The following is a 17,047-nucleotide window of genomic DNA, read 5'->3' on the forward strand; positions in this document are numbered from 1 at the left end:
GAGATATAGTTCTTCCAACTGTTCTTTTTAAAGATTGTTTTGCCTATTCTGGGTCTTTTGGAATTTTCATATGAATTTTAAGATCAGCTTGTCAATTTCTGCAAAAATCTAGTTGAGCCAGCCCACTTTGTATTCTCGCTTGAGAATGTTAAGCATCTCTGATTCATCCCATCCGCTCCCCTTTTCCTCAACCCTTTGCTTTCTATGGCTTGTGCTGTCAGGTTTTTCTTATAAGCTGTTGACGCTTGTTTTGGAGGTATTGATGCAGACACCTTCAATATCTGGGTGTGTTTGGGACAGGGCAACTCTGCAATCTGTACCATTGGCCAAGACAGATTATGAGTCTTCCACTGAAGACATACACTGATTTTAGAGAAGTTAAAATGTGAAAAGAATGCGTGTCTTTGAATTGAAAAAATATGGTACCTGCATCCTTTTTCCATCCTTGCCCCAAAGTGTAATTTCCTGCAGAGCAGAGTGAACTTTCTAGAAAGTAAGTTGAACCATATCAACTTTTTGGCTGAAAACCTTCTGAATGACTTTCCGTGTCAGTCACCATAAAATACAAACTTTCTACCATTGTGTTCAAGACTTTATGGGATCTCTTAAACAATCAGCCTCTTGGATGGCATTTCCTACAGCTCTCACTCTGACTGCTCTGTTCCAGTCATACTGGCCTCCTTGACACTCCTCAGACACACCAGGCATATTCCCATTTCAGGATTTTGCATTTGCTGCTCACCCTGCCTGGAACATTTTTCCTAAGATACCCAAATAACTCAATCCCTTACTTCTCTCAGTCTCTGCTCAAATGTCACCTCTCAGAAAGGCCTTTTTGCCCAACTGATCTAGAAAAGCTCCACTGTCACTCTGTCTCCTTTCTCTCTTAATTTTTCATTTTACCACCCCCACCTGCATTACCTTCTTCCTCATCTAGAATGTAAGCTCTGGGAGAGCAGAGACTTTGTCTGGTTTCATTACCCTGTGCTTAGAATGACCAACATATAGCAGGTGCTCAATCAGTGTTTGCTGAATAAATGATTGGATGTGCAAGCACATGGAAACAATGATGTTTGCCGCCTGGTTAAAACTGGATGAATTGAACTTGGAAGCATGGGTAAGAAATGCAAACACGTGAATAAGCCTCGGACAGTAGAGAGCAGTGAAGTCTGTGAAAAATTGGAGAGTGCAGGCCCCATGTCAGGGGTCCCTGTTGTTAGTCATTTCCTAAAGCATGTTTGTGGTTGAATCTGGCTTAGTGTGTGAATGGGAAGGGGGGCATGTAGAGGGAGAAGAAACAGACTTTGATCAAAGGTGAAAGGAAATTTAATAACTTGCTTGAGAATAGTAGGGCTTTTCATGAGGGTGTCAGCATCCTAGAGCTCTGGTTTCCAAAGAGGAAAACATGTGTCCCAGGTGAAGTTCAAAGCAATCCAGCAGTCTGTGAGAGGGAAATATTAGGGCCTTAATTTATATTCACTTTTATGAAAATAAAAAAAATTAAGCTCTGCTAATATTTGCCATGTGTACTGAACCCAGGACCCTCAATTTCTGCCTGTGTCTGACAGTCATGGTCATGGGTGCCACACAAGGACTCCTGAAGAAAATTTGGGAATAAAGACAGCAAAGGTCTTTAGTGCCCTCACTCAGTTATTCACTTTCAGAACATTGTGGCGTATTGCTATTTGCTATTGACTTGTCAAATGGATATATGGATTATATTACCTAGTTAAATCTCACATAACCCTCACAAAATGGACAAATGTCTTCAAATATTTTCTTCAAAGAAGCCACAGATCAAAGCTAACACTAATCATACAAAGAATATCCACCACAAGAAGATAGCAAAGCCAGCACTTATCACCAGGGGAGAATAATAATAATCACATTAGATTTACACATTGAAGCTTCTTTGCTGTGATCATTTATTACAGGTAGCAAAGAAAAATGCTTTTGTAGCATTACAAATACATTTTTAAAATTATTTAATCATATTTACTGAATCTTTGGCAGATCCTTTTACAGTTTCTGTTTATGTAATTTCGTGTGCATAATAACCTAGTACAGTTGTACATGTAATTTAAAATTGAATAAATATGCATATGTTGAAGTTGTGTGCAAATTTTTAAGTTTTTACTGATAAAGCTGTATAATCAAACTAGCCTGGAGTCACAATCCTGGTGTGAAGCTCTCTCAGAAGGCCCAGCAAGCCTGTCTGAGCAACATCCAAGCACTTAAAGTTGAAGGGTGTGGGTTATTCCTTTGTCCACATTTCCAGAGTCATGGGGGAAAGGTAGGCCAGAGATATAAACCAACCAGCATCAGAAGAAATAAGATAAGCTTTCCTTATCAAGCAACATAGTCCCTTTTTCATAAATGTGAATGACTATTAAGGATCTCCAAATATAAGACAAAGATTAAGATGAATAAATGGAACAAGAAAACCCAGAAGAAATAGGTAATTTGGTGAAAAGAGAAATTCTAGGGCACCTGGGTGGCTCAGTTGGTTAAGCGACTGCCTTCAGCTCAGGTCATGATCCTGGAGTCCCGGGATCGAGTCCCGCATCGGGCTCCCTGCTCGGCGGGGAGTCTGCTTCTCCCTCTGGCCCTCCCCCCTCTCATGCTCTCTCTATCTCATTCTCTCTCAAATGAATAAATAAAATCTTAAAAAAAAAAGTATGAAAAAAAAGAGAAATTCTATAATTCTAATTAATATCATAAGAGAGACCAGATATGCTGAATAAGAACTTAAAGCTAGAATAGCCAGACAAGGAATGAGAGAATAAATAAGATATATTTCAGATATAAAGAGGCAATCCAGGAATGTCCAATATATTTCAATAGAATATTAAGTATTTCACAAAGATAAAAGAGAAATCTAGGGAGTAAATTTGCCTTTAAAATTTTTTTCCTAATTATTTATATGAAGTATAACCTTGATACTAAACTTGGTAAAGACAATACAAATTAAAAAATTATAGGCCTAAATCACTTGTGAATACTTATTGGAATGCTCTCTATAAAATATTAGCAAAAAGGATCCAACAACACATTAAGAAAAGGATATACCATGGCCGAGTGGGATTTATTTCAGGAATGCAAGGTTGGTTCAATATTTAAAAATTCATGGTATAATATACCACATTAAGAAATGTGAATGAAAAGTATCATCTAATTATCTCCATATATGCTGAAAAGACTTTCAACAAATTAAACAGCCTCTCCTGATAAAAACACTCAAGAAAAAGTCCATTTTTGCTTCAGTGATTTGAGAGGTCACTTTTATTATACACTGAAATTCCATATGTACTTGTACCTATTTCTGGATATTCTATTCTAGCTCACTGGTCTGTTTTTCTATTCATGTACCAACACTATGCTATTTTCATTACCAAAACTTTGTGGTATATTTTAATACTTGGTAGGGTTAGTTGCCTCTCATAGTTTTATTTTGTGGTAGTTTCCTGTATATTATTGAATGCTTATTTTTCCATTTGAAGTTTATTATTATTTACTGATATTTTCTTTGTTACACAATATGATCTGTTCTTGTGAATATTCCTTGTGTGCTTGAGAAAATGGATTTCCTATTATCAGGGTTAAAGTTTAATACACACCCATAAGGTATATTTTTTTTTATTACAATGTTAATTTTTTTTATATCCTTACTTATTTTTGTCCACTTATCCAATACCACTGAGGTGAGACTTCAATCCTGATGACTTTGGGGTTTTGTCTTTTGTTCCATTAGTGAAAGATTTTGATGGTTCATGCTGTGTTTTGTGGAACTTCACCTATATATACTGTTCATGCAGCTACTTGCTGTCCTTGCAAATTTTCTTAGATTAACAGTATGATGGTTGGCTTCTCTTTCCTCCCACACTCCCATAAGCTTATTTTTCTGGAAAAAAATCATGGTGATCCTGAGTAATGGTTTAAAACCATTTTTATAATTTCCTGGTATCAGATCCCCTGGATCTGGGAGAGATGGAATATCTTGGGATGTGGTACTGAGACACTGTCTAGGACAGTGTTGTGCTGAGGATTCTGGGTATGGTCATGGGAGGACAGTGCGGGGGGGGGGGGGCAGGGTGTATCTCTGAGGCTTTGGGTATAATGGTAGCCTGTAAAGTGTTGGACAAATTCTGGAGGAGCTTGATAGAAGTGAGATTAACTTCATACCAGCCCCTTTCTGTTTCTCCAGATTTGCCTTAGCATAACTGGCTCCCAGGGAGACCTCTAGAAGGCATGCTAGGAGGGGAATGAGCTCCAACATGGCTATTTGAGTGGATTCATCCCAATCCTCAAACCCTCTAAAATCCCTGGCAACTGGTGATAAACAAGATTGACTTTTCTTAATGTCCCAGAAGACAAAAATATGGCCCTCTTCCCTATTCTCAGCTCCCAGTTGCTACCCCTTTGTAACCCATTTTCCTCTCCAAGGTCTTTTTACATGAATCTCCATATTGGGGTAACCTGGAGTGACTGGCCTCACCTCCCAACTTTCCTTCCATGACCTGAGAGCCATGTGGCCAGCCCCTACACACTCCACATGTGTGTGGAAAGAGGTATTGGGACATGGGAGAGCTGTGAGCTGTTCTGGAAGGGAGCAGGAAATTGATTTGTAGACAGACACAAAGCAATTTGAACTACCAAGTGAAGACCTATATTATGGAGGTAAATTATGCTGCCAACCTTGAAACAAGGAACCTAGATGACATCAATTTTTACAAAGGCTCTGTTTTGATCCACTTCAAAGAACTCACTGGGGTTAGTCTTGTAAGTTTCATAATCCATCAGCCAACTGAGCATGTGGAATGATACTTCATCATGAAAATAGACTCATCCGGGAGAGAGTAAGAAGAATCAAAGACAAATGAGGTTTATGTCCCACCAAGTCAAGGAGAGTGATTAGTTTGCTGTCATAATCTTTACCTTTGTGTTGTGGAGTTTCAGCCTGAGCATGAAAGTAACACCCAAGGAGTTCACCTTGATGTGGGCCTACCCACCTGGGACATGGGCATGTGTATGAGGGAGAAAGCACCCTAATGGAGAACAAGGATGTACCTGGACAATTGGCAGCTTGTCTTGTGGTTCCCTCCCCCATTTCCCCTTTCTCCCTTTTGTTTATCTTTCTCTTCTCTTCTTCCTCCTTCATCCCCTCTATGGGTAACTGGATTTGTTTCTAGAACTCTTGGAAAAAGGAGCAGTAATTAAAAAAAATGAAACACTTTTTTTCTGTGAAATTCTCTGTGGGTCATTAATAAACCAATGCATTTCTGCCTTGACTAACAGTCCAGGTCAAGCACTAGCATTTCCAGCACATCCCCAGCTCTGGCCATAGCCCTCAGAGATTCTTACAGCAAATGGTGGCTGAGATGAATGTGTGAAGCAAGGATGTGGCAGGATTTGCATCTGTGTGCTGTAGAGGAGAGCATGACTCTTTCATTTAATAGATTGGGAAACGGAGTCATAGAAGGTTACTGGTATGAGATTAGTCAGTTTTCAGGAAAAGCCATGATAGAAACAAAATTTGGGAATCTGGAAAGAAGAAGAATGAATGGAAAGGAATTTGGCAAATTGGAGGAAAAAAATGAAACTCAAGCTTGCAGAGAGGAAAGGCTAAATGCAACCTGGAATTGCCTGAACTCCAGAAGGCCACAGGTGTCTCTGAGGGTGGGATTCAGCTTGGGTTCAAAATAGGAAGTTGGTGGAAAGTCTACAAGAAGAATTTGGATCTCCATATTGCCTCCGGAACCCGCCAGCTTTGGTGACTGCTTACCTTTGCAGAACATTGCGGTGTTGCTCCTTGGAGAGGATGATGTAAACGGAATCTGGGCTCAGGGACACTGGACTGCTGCAAAGGTGCTGCAATGAAAACAGGAGGTTAAGTACAAATGAACATATTGAATGGTGATGGTGTCTCAGTCCCTGGCCCCCATTTGCCACCTAGAATAACTCATAGTTGTAGTTATATAATTATATACAGTGATTGACAGGTATAGAAAATAAGCAAATGAACTAATAAGACAATCATTATTAACTCTGAGGTAGAGGAAATGTTATATAAGAAATTGTTTTCGTCGTACACCACTCAGCCATGAATAATATTTATATAAGCACTGAGTATTGATTTAACCAAAAATTATAACTATATGAGGAGGATGAGGGAAGATTTGTAAGAATGTTAAATCCTCATCTCCCATATTAGGAAGTCTACGGTTAGTACCTAAAACTGAAAAATCAAGAAATAGTAGGCCAATATGTCTTTCTATAATGTGAAGGTAAACACATATACTCACACAGCTACAAAATGGTGAAAGCATTTACTGTGTAGAGCAAGAATCAGGGATGGGAGATTTATTTTAAATTTTTGAATGTATACCTTTTCATGAAGATGGTGCCAAAGGTGAAGAAGGAAGCCCTTGCCACCACCCCCAAAGCTGAAGCCAAAGCAAAGTCTTTGAAGGCCAAGAAAGCAGTGCTGAAAGGCTTCCACAGTCACACACAAAAAAAGATCTGCATATCACCTAACTTCCGATGGCCCAAGACACCGCGTCTTCAAAGGCAGCCCAAATATCTTCAAAAGAGCGTCCCTAAGAGAAACAAGCTTGACCACTGTGCCATCATCAAGTTCCCCCTAACTACCAAGTCAGCCATGAAGAAAGTAGAAGACAACAACACACTTGTGTTCACTGTAGATATCAAGGCCAACAAGCACTAGATCAAACAGGCTGTGAAGAAGCCCTATGACATTGATATGGCCAAGGTCAACACCCTGATCAGGCCTGATGAAGAAAAGAAGGCATATGTTTGACAGGCTCCTGACTGTGATGCTTTGGATGTTGCCAACAAAACTGGGATCATGTACACTGAGTCCAGCTGGATAAATCTAAATATAAATTTTTTCACCATAAAAATTTTTTTGAATATATATAATAGTAGTTAACAGAGATATGATAAAGTGTTTGCATTATAATTATATATAATATATATTAAACATAATACATGTGTATATGTATGCATATATATTATATATATGTATTATATAATTATATATTATATATATTATCATGTAGTAGGTATATGTATATATTATATATATACATAAATATTATATGTAGTAGGTAGAGAGGATGTCACAGTTTGAAAGATATGTCAAAGAGCTTGCATGTTTGAGAAATGATACCTTATATTTTTAGACTTTGATTATAAAATGTTCTGAAGATTCTAAAGCCCATCACTTCTACCATCACTGTATTTAAATGAAATAACCCCCCCCCCCCACCCCAAGCAACACAGCAATGAGAATGTAATATTTTGACCTCCCCTCTCCCAAGACTTCTTCAGGAAACAGTGGGGAAATAAATTTCAGTAATTTATGAGCATGTAACTCAAATAAATATTGAGGCCCTAAGTACTGACAAAGAAGCAATAGTCAGCAATTAAAAAGTAATTTCAATGTTTACTAACATCACTTAAAAAATATTATAATGGATCCACTCATAACCCACAGCCATAGTTTCTAGAATGTCCTTTTCTTTCTGTTGCAGTTCACTGACACCTCTGACTAGTCCAAAGTCACCCATTCTTGAAACCCTTAATTCTTCACTCCTTACCTGGACTAATCTCCAAGAATTTTACCTCTCCAGTTCTCGTGTCTTTCTACCCATTCTCCTGGTTTTATATCACCAAAGCTCTTCTTGTAAGGTGTAAGCAGAGAGGAAAGACAAAATTGTCTTCAGCAGGTAAAAAAGAAGAGAGAAATCCTGAGAATATTTATTAATGAATTTTGTTCCCATCACCAATGCAAAAAATTATTTTAAACTAATTCCTCTTTATAATAAATAAATGAAATGATAATTTAGGTGTTCTTTTGAAATGTTTTCATATTAACATTCTTATATTCATATAAATTGTTATTTTAAAAACATGGTTTAAGACAAATTAACTCATACATACTGACTCTGAAATGGAAAAAACTAGAAATTTTTAACAGAAAGTTTTTAAATATAGAAATGCACAAAGAATAAATAATAAATAATAATACCAGTGCCTCACCACCTGGAATTAATAGATCCTAATAGGTTTCCACGTTTGCTTTAGGCATTTTTTTTTTTAAATTTTAAGAAACAAGATGTTACATGTTAAATTAAACAAGATGTTACAAATTAAATTAAATAAATAAGGACCAGTGGTCATAGGATTTGGAGAGATTATCTAACAAGGGCAGGTGGGGGTTGGTAGGGAAGGGCAGAAGTGTTCTGAGAGTGGCTCCATGAAATCTATAAAAGAGAAGCACAAAAAGTTATAGCTGGGAACTTACAGCAAAAATTATAATTAATGGTGGACTGTTAAAAAATCCTTCCTTATAGAGTTGAGCAAGATGGCGGAAGTGTAGGAGACCTGGATTTCGTCTGGTCCCAGGAATTCAGCTGAATAGGGATCAAACCACTCTGAACACCTATGAACTCAATAGGAGATCGAAGAAAAGAAGAGCAACAATTCTCTGAACAGAAAAGCGACCACTTTCTGGAAGGTAGGACGTGCGGAGAAGTGAATCGAGGCGATTAGGGAGGATAGATGGCGGGGGAGGGGCCTCCATCGGCCCCTTCTGGCAAGTGATAGAGCCGCAGAGCACAAAATCAGAACTTTTAGAAGCCGGCTCCGCTGAGGGACGTCGCTCCAGTGGCTAAGCAGGGGGTAGGACCCTCGCGGGACAGTGTGGTCTCAGAACCCTCGGGGTCACAGAAAGACCGGGGGTGCCTGAGTGCAGCAGAGCTCCCAGGTATCAGAGCGGGGAAGCTGGCTGCAGAGATGGAGCCGAGGCGTGGGCTCTCAGCTCGGGGTTGCCATAAACCATGATCTGCGGCACAGTCGGGCCACTGCTCCTCCAGCAGGGACCCAACAAGCGGCAGATCTGGGGAGACTCACCTTCCTCCCCCAGGAGGAGCGGTGCGGGAGTGCACTGCAGGGATCTGCTGGGTTTGGAGACTCCACACGGGGTTGGGTGCCAGAGATAGAAACGCTCGGTCATAGGCTGGATGAGCAGAGAGTGCGGCCAGAGACCGGGGAGACGGGAGTGTCTGCCTGCTTTTCTCTGGGGGCGCACTGAGGAGCGGGCCCGAGTTCTCGCCTCCTCTGGGCGGAGACTGGGAGGCTGCCATTTTCACTCTTGGCCTCCAAAGCTGTACAGAAAGCTTGCAGGGAACAAAAGCTCCCGAGAGCAAACCCGAGCAGATTACTTAGCCTCCACCGGGCAAGGGCGGGGCAATTCTGCCTCCGGCAAAGACATTTGGGAACCACAGCAACAGGCCCCTCCCCCAGAAGATCAGTAAGAACAGCCAGCCAAGACCAAGTTTACCGATCAATGAGAACGGCAGAACTCCAGCGCTAGGGGAATACTGCACATAGAATTCATGGCTTTTTTACCATGATTCTTTAGTCTTTCAAAATTAATTTTTGAAATTTCCTTTATTTTTTCTTTTTCTTTTTTTAATTTTTCTTCTTTCCTTTTTCAACCAACATCTTACCAATTCCTTTTTTTAAATCTTTTTTAATTTTCATTTTTACAGTCATATTCTATCCCTTCATTGTATTTACCTTATTTTTTGTATATATATATATAAAGTTTTTCTTTCTTTAAAATTTTGGGATGTAGTTTCTTCTTCTTCTTTTTTTATTCTTATGTTAATCCCCATACATTACATCATTAGTTTTAGATGTAGTGTTCCGTGATTCATTGTTTGTGCATAACACCCAGTGCTCCATTCAGAATGTGCCCTCCTCAATACCCACCACCAGGCTAACCCATCCTCCCACCCCCCTCCCCTCTAGAACCCTCAGTTTGTTTTTCAGAGTCCATCGTCTCTCATGGTTCGTCTACCCCTCCAATTTCCCCCCCTTCATTCTTCCCCTCCTGCTACCTTCTTCTTCTTCTTTTTTTTTTTTTTCTTAACATATATTGCATTATTTGTTTCAGAGGGACAGATCTGAGATTCAACAGTCTTGCACAATTCACAGCGCTTACCAGAGCACATACCCTCCCCAGTGTCTATCACCCAGTCAGCCCATCCCTCCCACCCCACCCCCCACTCCAGCAACCCTCAGTTTGTTTCCTGCAATTAAGAATTCCTCATATCAGTGAGATCATATGATACATGTCTTTCTCTGTTTGACTTATTTCGCTCAACATAATACCCTCCAGTTCCATCCACGTTGTTGCAAATGGCAAGATCTCATTCCTTTTGATGGCTGCATAATATTCCATTTTATATATATGGGATGTAGTTTCTTCTAACAGACCAAAATATACCCTAAATCTAGTGTATGACTTTGTTCTAGTCTCTTGCCTGATCACATTCTCTCCCCCCCTTTTTAAAAATTGTTTCTTCTTTCTTTTTTCAACCAACTTCTTATCAGTTCCTTTTTAAAATCTTTTTTAAGTTTCATTTTTACAGCCATATTCCATCCCTTCATTGTATTTACCCTTATTTTTGTGTATATATAAGGTTTTTTTTTCTTTAAAATTTTGGGAGGCAGTTTCTTCTAAAAGACCAAAATACACCCAAAATCTAGTGTGTGGCTCTATTCTATTCACCTGTCTGATCATATTCTTCATAGTCTATTTTTTTTTTCTTTTCCCCCTGGTTTTGGGTCTCTTCTGATTTGTTTAGTGTATATTTTTCTGGGGTCGTTGTTACCCTGTTAGCATTTTGTTCTCTCATTCATCTAGTCTTCTCTGGACAAAATGACAAAATGGAAAAACTCACCTCAAAAAAAAGAACAAGAGGCAGTACTGACTGCCAGGGACCTAATCAACATGAACATTAGTAAGATGTCAGAACTAGAGTTCAGAATGATGATTATAAAGACACTAGCTGGGCTTGAAAAAGCATAGAAGACACTAGAGAATCCTTTTCTGGAGAAATAAAATCTAACCAAGTCAAAATCAAAGGCTATTAATGAGGTGCAATCAAAAATGGAGGCTCTAACTGCTAGGATAAATAAGGCAGAAGAGAGAATCAGTGATATAGGAGACCAAATGATGGAGAATAAAGATGCTGAGAAAAAGATAAACAACTACTGGATCATGAGGGAAGAACTCGAGAGATAAGTGATACCATAAGACAAAACAATATTAGAATAATTGGGATCCCAGAAGAAGAAGAAGAAAGAGAGAGAGGGGCAGAAGGTATATCAGAGCAAATAATAGTGGAGAACTTCCCTAATTAGGGGAAGGAAACAGGCATCAAAATCCAGGAGGCACAGAGAACCCCCCCCCTCAAAATCAATAAAAATAGGTCAACATTCTGACATCTAATAGTAAAACTTACAAGTCTCAGAGACAAAGAGAAAATCCTGAAAGCAGGTTGGGACAAGAGGTCTGTAACCTACAATGGTAGAAACATTAGGTTGGCAACAGACCTATCCACAGAGACCTGGCAGGCCTGAAAGGACTGGCATGATATATTCAGGGCACTAAATGAGAAAAATATGCAGCCAAGAATACTTTATGCAGCTGGGCTGTCATTGAAAATAGAAGGAGAGATAAAAAGCTTCCAGGACAAACAAAAACTAAAAGAATTTGTGATCACCAAACAGTAGAACAGTTCGATGAAACTAGGAGCTGGTTCTTTGAAAGAATTAATAAGATTGATAAACCCCTGGCCAGACTTATCAAAAAGAAAAGAGAAAGGACCCAAATAAATAAAATCATGAATGAAAGAGGAGAGATCACAACCAACACCAAAGAAATACAAACAATGATAAGAACATATTATGAGCAACTATATGCCAGCAAATTAGACAATCTGGAAGAAATGGATGCATTCCTAGAGACATATAAACTACCAAAACTGAACCAGGAAGAAATAGAAAACCTGCACAGACCCATAACCAGCAAGGAAATTGAAGCAGTCATCAAAAATCTCCCAACAAACAAGAGCCCAGGGCCAGATGGCTTCCCAGGGGAATTCTACCAAACATTTCAAGAAGAATTAATACCTATTCTTCTGAAACTGTTCCAAAAAATAGAAATGGAAGGAAAACTTCCAGACTCATTTTATGAGGCCAGCATTACCTTGATCCCAAAACCAGACAAAGACCCCGTCAAAAAGGAGAATTACAGACCAATATCCCTGATGAACATGGATGTAAAAATTCTCACCAAAATACTAGCCAATAGGATCCAACAATACATTAAAAGGATTATTCACCATGACCAAGTGGGATTTATTCCTGGGCTGCAAGGTTGGTTCAACATCTGCAAATCAATCAATGTGATACAATACATTAATAAAAGAAAGAACAAGAACCATATGATCCTCTCAATAGATGCAGAAAAAGCATTTGACAAAATACAGCATCGTTTCTTGATTAAAACTCTTCACAGTTGTAGGGATAGAGGGTACATACCTCAATATCATAAAAGCCATCTATGAAAAACCCACAGTGAATATCATTCTCAATGGGGAAAAACTGAGAACTTTCCCCCTAAGGTCAGGAACATGGCAGGGATGTCCACTATCACCACTCTATTCAACATAGTACTAGAAGTCCTAGCCATAGCAATCAGACAACAAAAAGAAATAAAAGGTATCCAAATCGGCAAAGAAAAAGTCAAACTCTCACTCTTTGCAGATTAGATATGATACTTTATGTCGAAAACCCAAAATCCATGCCAAAACTGCTAGAACTCATACAGGAATTCAGTAAAGTGGCAGGATATAAAATCAGTGCACAGAAATCAGTTGCATTTCTGTACACCAACAACAATACAGAAGAAAGAGAAATTAAGGAGTTGAGCCCATTTACAATTGCACCCAAAACCATAAGATACCTAGGAATAAATCTAACCAAAGTGGCAAAGGATCTGTACTCAGAAAACTGTAGAACACTTATGAAAGAAATTGAGGAAGATACAAAGAAATGGAAAAACATTCCAAGCTCATGGATCAGAAGAACAAATATTGTGAAAATGTCCATGATACCTAGAACAATCTACACATTTAATGCAATCCCTATCAAAATACCAACTTTTTTTTTTTTACAGAAATGGAACAAATAATCCTAAAATTTGTATGAAACCAAAAAAGACCCTGAATGGCCAGAGGAATGTTGAAAAGGAAAACCAAAGATGGTGGCATTTTAAAAAAGATTTTATTTATTTGTCAGAGAGAGAGAGAGCACAAGCAGGGGAAGCAGCAGAGGGAGAGGGAGAAGCAGACTCCCCCTGAGCAAGGAGCCAGTCGCAGGACTCGATCCCAGGACCCTGAGATCATGACTTGAGCCGAAGGCAGACACTTAACCAACTGAGCCACCCAGGTGTCCCTCTACTTGGTCCTTTTTTAGAGTTTCCATATATTCTCTGAGATTCTTCATCTCTTCACTTATTATATCTACTTTTCTGGTAAAATCCTTTAACATATTTATCACTTATTTTTTTTTTTTTAAGATTTTATTTATTTATTTGAGACAGAGAGAATGAGAGACAGAGAGCATGAGAGGGAGGAGGGTCAGAGGGAGAAGCAGACTCCCTGCCGAGCAGGGAGCCCGATGCGGGACTCGATCCCGGGACTCCAGGATCATGACCTGAGCCGAAGGCAGTCGCTTAACCAACTGAGCCACCCAGGCGCCCTATTTATCACTTATTTTAAAGTCTTTTCCTCTTGAATCCTAAATGTGGATCTTTTTATTGACTGTTTTTTTTTTCTCTTGACTTGTCATCTTATTTTCTTATTTCTTCACATGTATAATATCTTTTTATGGTACAGGCATACTTTGTTTTACTGAGCTTTGGTTTATTGTACTTTGTAGATGTGGCATTTTTTTTTTACAAAATGAGGGATTGTGGTAATCCTGCATGAAGCAAGTCTATTGACACCATTTTTCCAACACTATTTTCTCACTTCATGTCTCTGCATCACATTTTAGTTATTGCACAATATTTCAAACTTTTTCATTATTATCATGTTTGTTATGGTGATCTGTGATCAGTGATTTTGACTTGCTGAAAGCTTAGCTGATTAGCATTTTTAACAATAAAGTATTCTTAAGTTATGTACTTCTTTTAGACATAATGCCTTTGCACACTTAATAGACTCCAGTTAATATAAACATAACTTTTATATGCACTGGGAAATAAAAAAATTCATTTGACTCACTTTATTGTGATATTGGCTTTCTCATGGTATTAGCTTTAAATGGTCTGGAACCAAGCCTACAATATCTGTGAGGTATGCCTGTATAGTGAAACATTTTAGAGAATCTGGATTCTGTTATCCTTTTCTGAAGAATGTTGAGTTTTGTCCTTGGAAGTCTAGCAGATCTGCTGGCAGATCACCTGGATTTTGTGGAGTCTAGGCTTTAGGCTTTGTTAGGGTAGGTTCATTTTAATTTTGCCCTTAGTCCTGGGATGTGCTTCTTAATCCTAGGGCATGACCCTTTTAGAGTTTTATTGAAAAGCCTAAAGTGTTTACCACACTCTTCTAAGTTGGGAAGATTTGAACCCTAAAGTCTGTCTTTCTACTGAAATTCCTGCTCAGCATTTTCCACCTTCTAGCTATTCTTTTCTTCTGGTCTCAATGGAGTTTTTCCCTGTTGCATATGCATTTTCAAAGTCAGCAAGAACTTGAGGGGGTATTTATATAGAGATTTTATGGCTTCCTCCTTTCCCATATTTCCCCCACCTTCTTGCAAACTTCTCTGGCAGCTTCCAACTCTCAGTTTTGCTCTTCAGCCTAGTAAGACTGTTGCTTTTGCTTGAATTCCAGTTCCCATTGCTTCAGGCAGATTGGAGAGTGCATTCAGGAGAAAAGCTAGTTAAATGTGACTCTCGCAAAGTTTACTTCCATCTTCCAAGGCTTGTATCCCCCTAATTTCTGCATGCTTTTGGTTACTCTCTAAGGATGTTATACAATTGTTTTAATATTTTGTTCAGATTTTATAATTTTTACGAGCAGGTGGGTTTTGTCTGATACAAGGTATCCTGCCATTATTTAGAGCTGGAAGAAAAAAGAATTAAGAAATAAAGTAGTGATGTCTACTATCATTACTTGTATTCCACATACTGGAGGTCCTAACAAATGCAACAAAACAAGAAAAAAGAAAAGGTACTTGAACTGGAAAGGAAGAAACAAAACTTGAATTAGTTGCAGATGATATGGAAATTGAAAATAATCTATTGAAATAATAAGAGTTAAGGAAGGATGCCAGAAGTCTGTTGCTTTCTACATATTAGCTTCAGGTCTTTTAAATTATATTTTAAGAACAATAAAGATTTGTCTTGGATTCAGAACAAATTTACCATCCTAATTCTTATTCAGATTTATGTGGTATCTTGAAGCAATTTGAGTTTTGTTCTCTCTTATTTATTATCTCTACCAGAAGAACTTTGGCTAAAAGAGAAGAGATTTCTCTGAGACCAGGTATGGAGAAGACAAGGGACCCCTTGCTCGTGGGATGTGACATGTGCCTTCTGGAATAGACCAAGGAAGCTAAACCACAATGAGCTCTTTGGAGACAGACTGTATCTTGTTCACTGCAGTATTCCCAGCAGCTCGCACAATGGGTCTGGTGCAGAATAGGTCTCAATCTATGTTTACTGGAGGAACATGGTTGTTATTTTAAAATATTTGCTGGTCAGGCTTGGAGGAGGAAGTGATTCAATCTGCAAAGGAGCTCCCAGAGGGTCAGAATCATCTGAGGAGAGAGCAGTCACAGTTAGAGGATCTTGAACTCCTGCACACAAGGAGTCAGGCAGAGGTTGGATGAACACCTGGCACAGTTTGAAAGAGGTGATTCAAACAACAGCTAGGAATTTGGACTTTGACTTTCAGGATGGTAAATGGAAGAAAAATGGAAGAGTAACATGGTAGCTAGCCTCCAAGATGGCCCTTAATGATTCCTGCCTTCTGGTATTCATGTCGTTGTGTAGGCCCCTCCCACATTGAATTGGGACTGGCTGTGTGACCGATATATTAAGGTGTAAGTCATGGTAGGTGACTGCTAAGACTAGGTCATAGAAGGCATTGCAGCTTACAGCTGGGTGTACTGCATTATTCACTCCGGGAGAAGCCAGCCCTCAGGTGCTAAGGACTCTCAAACAGTCCTGGGGGAGACCCATGTGAAGAGGAACAATCTGGCCAGTATGAGCTTGCTAACTATGTGAGTGGGTCACCTGGGGGAGCAGATTGTCTGGCCCCAGTCAAACCTTCAGATGATTCCAGGCCCAATAGACATCTGACTACAATCCCACAAGAGACCCTGATCCAGAAACATTCAGCTGAGCCACTCCTGAATCCCTGACTCATGGAAATTATGAGAGATAAAAAATTACTATCATTGTTTTCAGCCAGTTGGTTTTAGGGTGGTTTGTTACACATAATCTGTGAGATTTGGGACTATGGAATTTCATTCCGGTTCTCTTTAGCTATAACAATCTATGTCATTTTTATTTTTTATTTTATTTTTTATCATTTATTTACTTATTTATTTTTAATTGAAGTATAATTAACATATAGTGTTATATTCATTTCAGGTGTACAATATAATGATTCAGCAATTGTATACATTACTCAGTGCTCATCCCGGTAAGTGTGCTCTTCATCTCTTTTATCTATTTTACTCATCCCTCCACCCACCTTCCCTCTGGCAACCACCAGTTTGGTCTCTGTATTTAAGATAGCCACTGTGGAAAACAGTATGGAGTTTCCTCAAAAAAAAAAAATTATCATATGATTTAGTAATTCCACTACTGGGTGTTTACCCAAAGAAAACCGAAACACTAATTAAAAAGATATATGTACCCCTATGTTTATTGCAGCATTATTTACCATAGTCAGGATACAGAATAAACCCAAGTATCCATCCACAGGTGAATGGGTAAAGAAGATGTGGTATATACACAATGGAATATTACTCAGCCATAAAAAAGAATGAGATCTTGCCATTTGCAACAACATGGATGGACCCAGAGGGTAAAATGCTAAGTAAAATAAGTCACATAGAAAAGGACAAATACCACATGATTTCACTCATGTGTGGA

At 38.9% G+C, this 17,047-nt stretch overlaps 1 pseudogene; it reads left to right on the forward strand.

The window, feature by feature from the left end:
• Nucleotides 1–6,391: 6,391 nt before the first annotated feature.
• On the forward strand, nucleotides 6,392–7,716 carry LOC110589795 (annotated as a pseudogene).
• The last annotated feature ends 9,331 nt before the right edge of the window (nucleotides 7,717–17,047 follow it).

This window comes from Neomonachus schauinslandi, chromosome 5, assembly GCF_002201575.2.
Source record: "Neomonachus schauinslandi chromosome 5, ASM220157v2, whole genome shotgun sequence".
Classification (NCBI taxonomy): domain Eukaryota; kingdom Metazoa; phylum Chordata; class Mammalia; order Carnivora; family Phocidae; genus Neomonachus; species Neomonachus schauinslandi.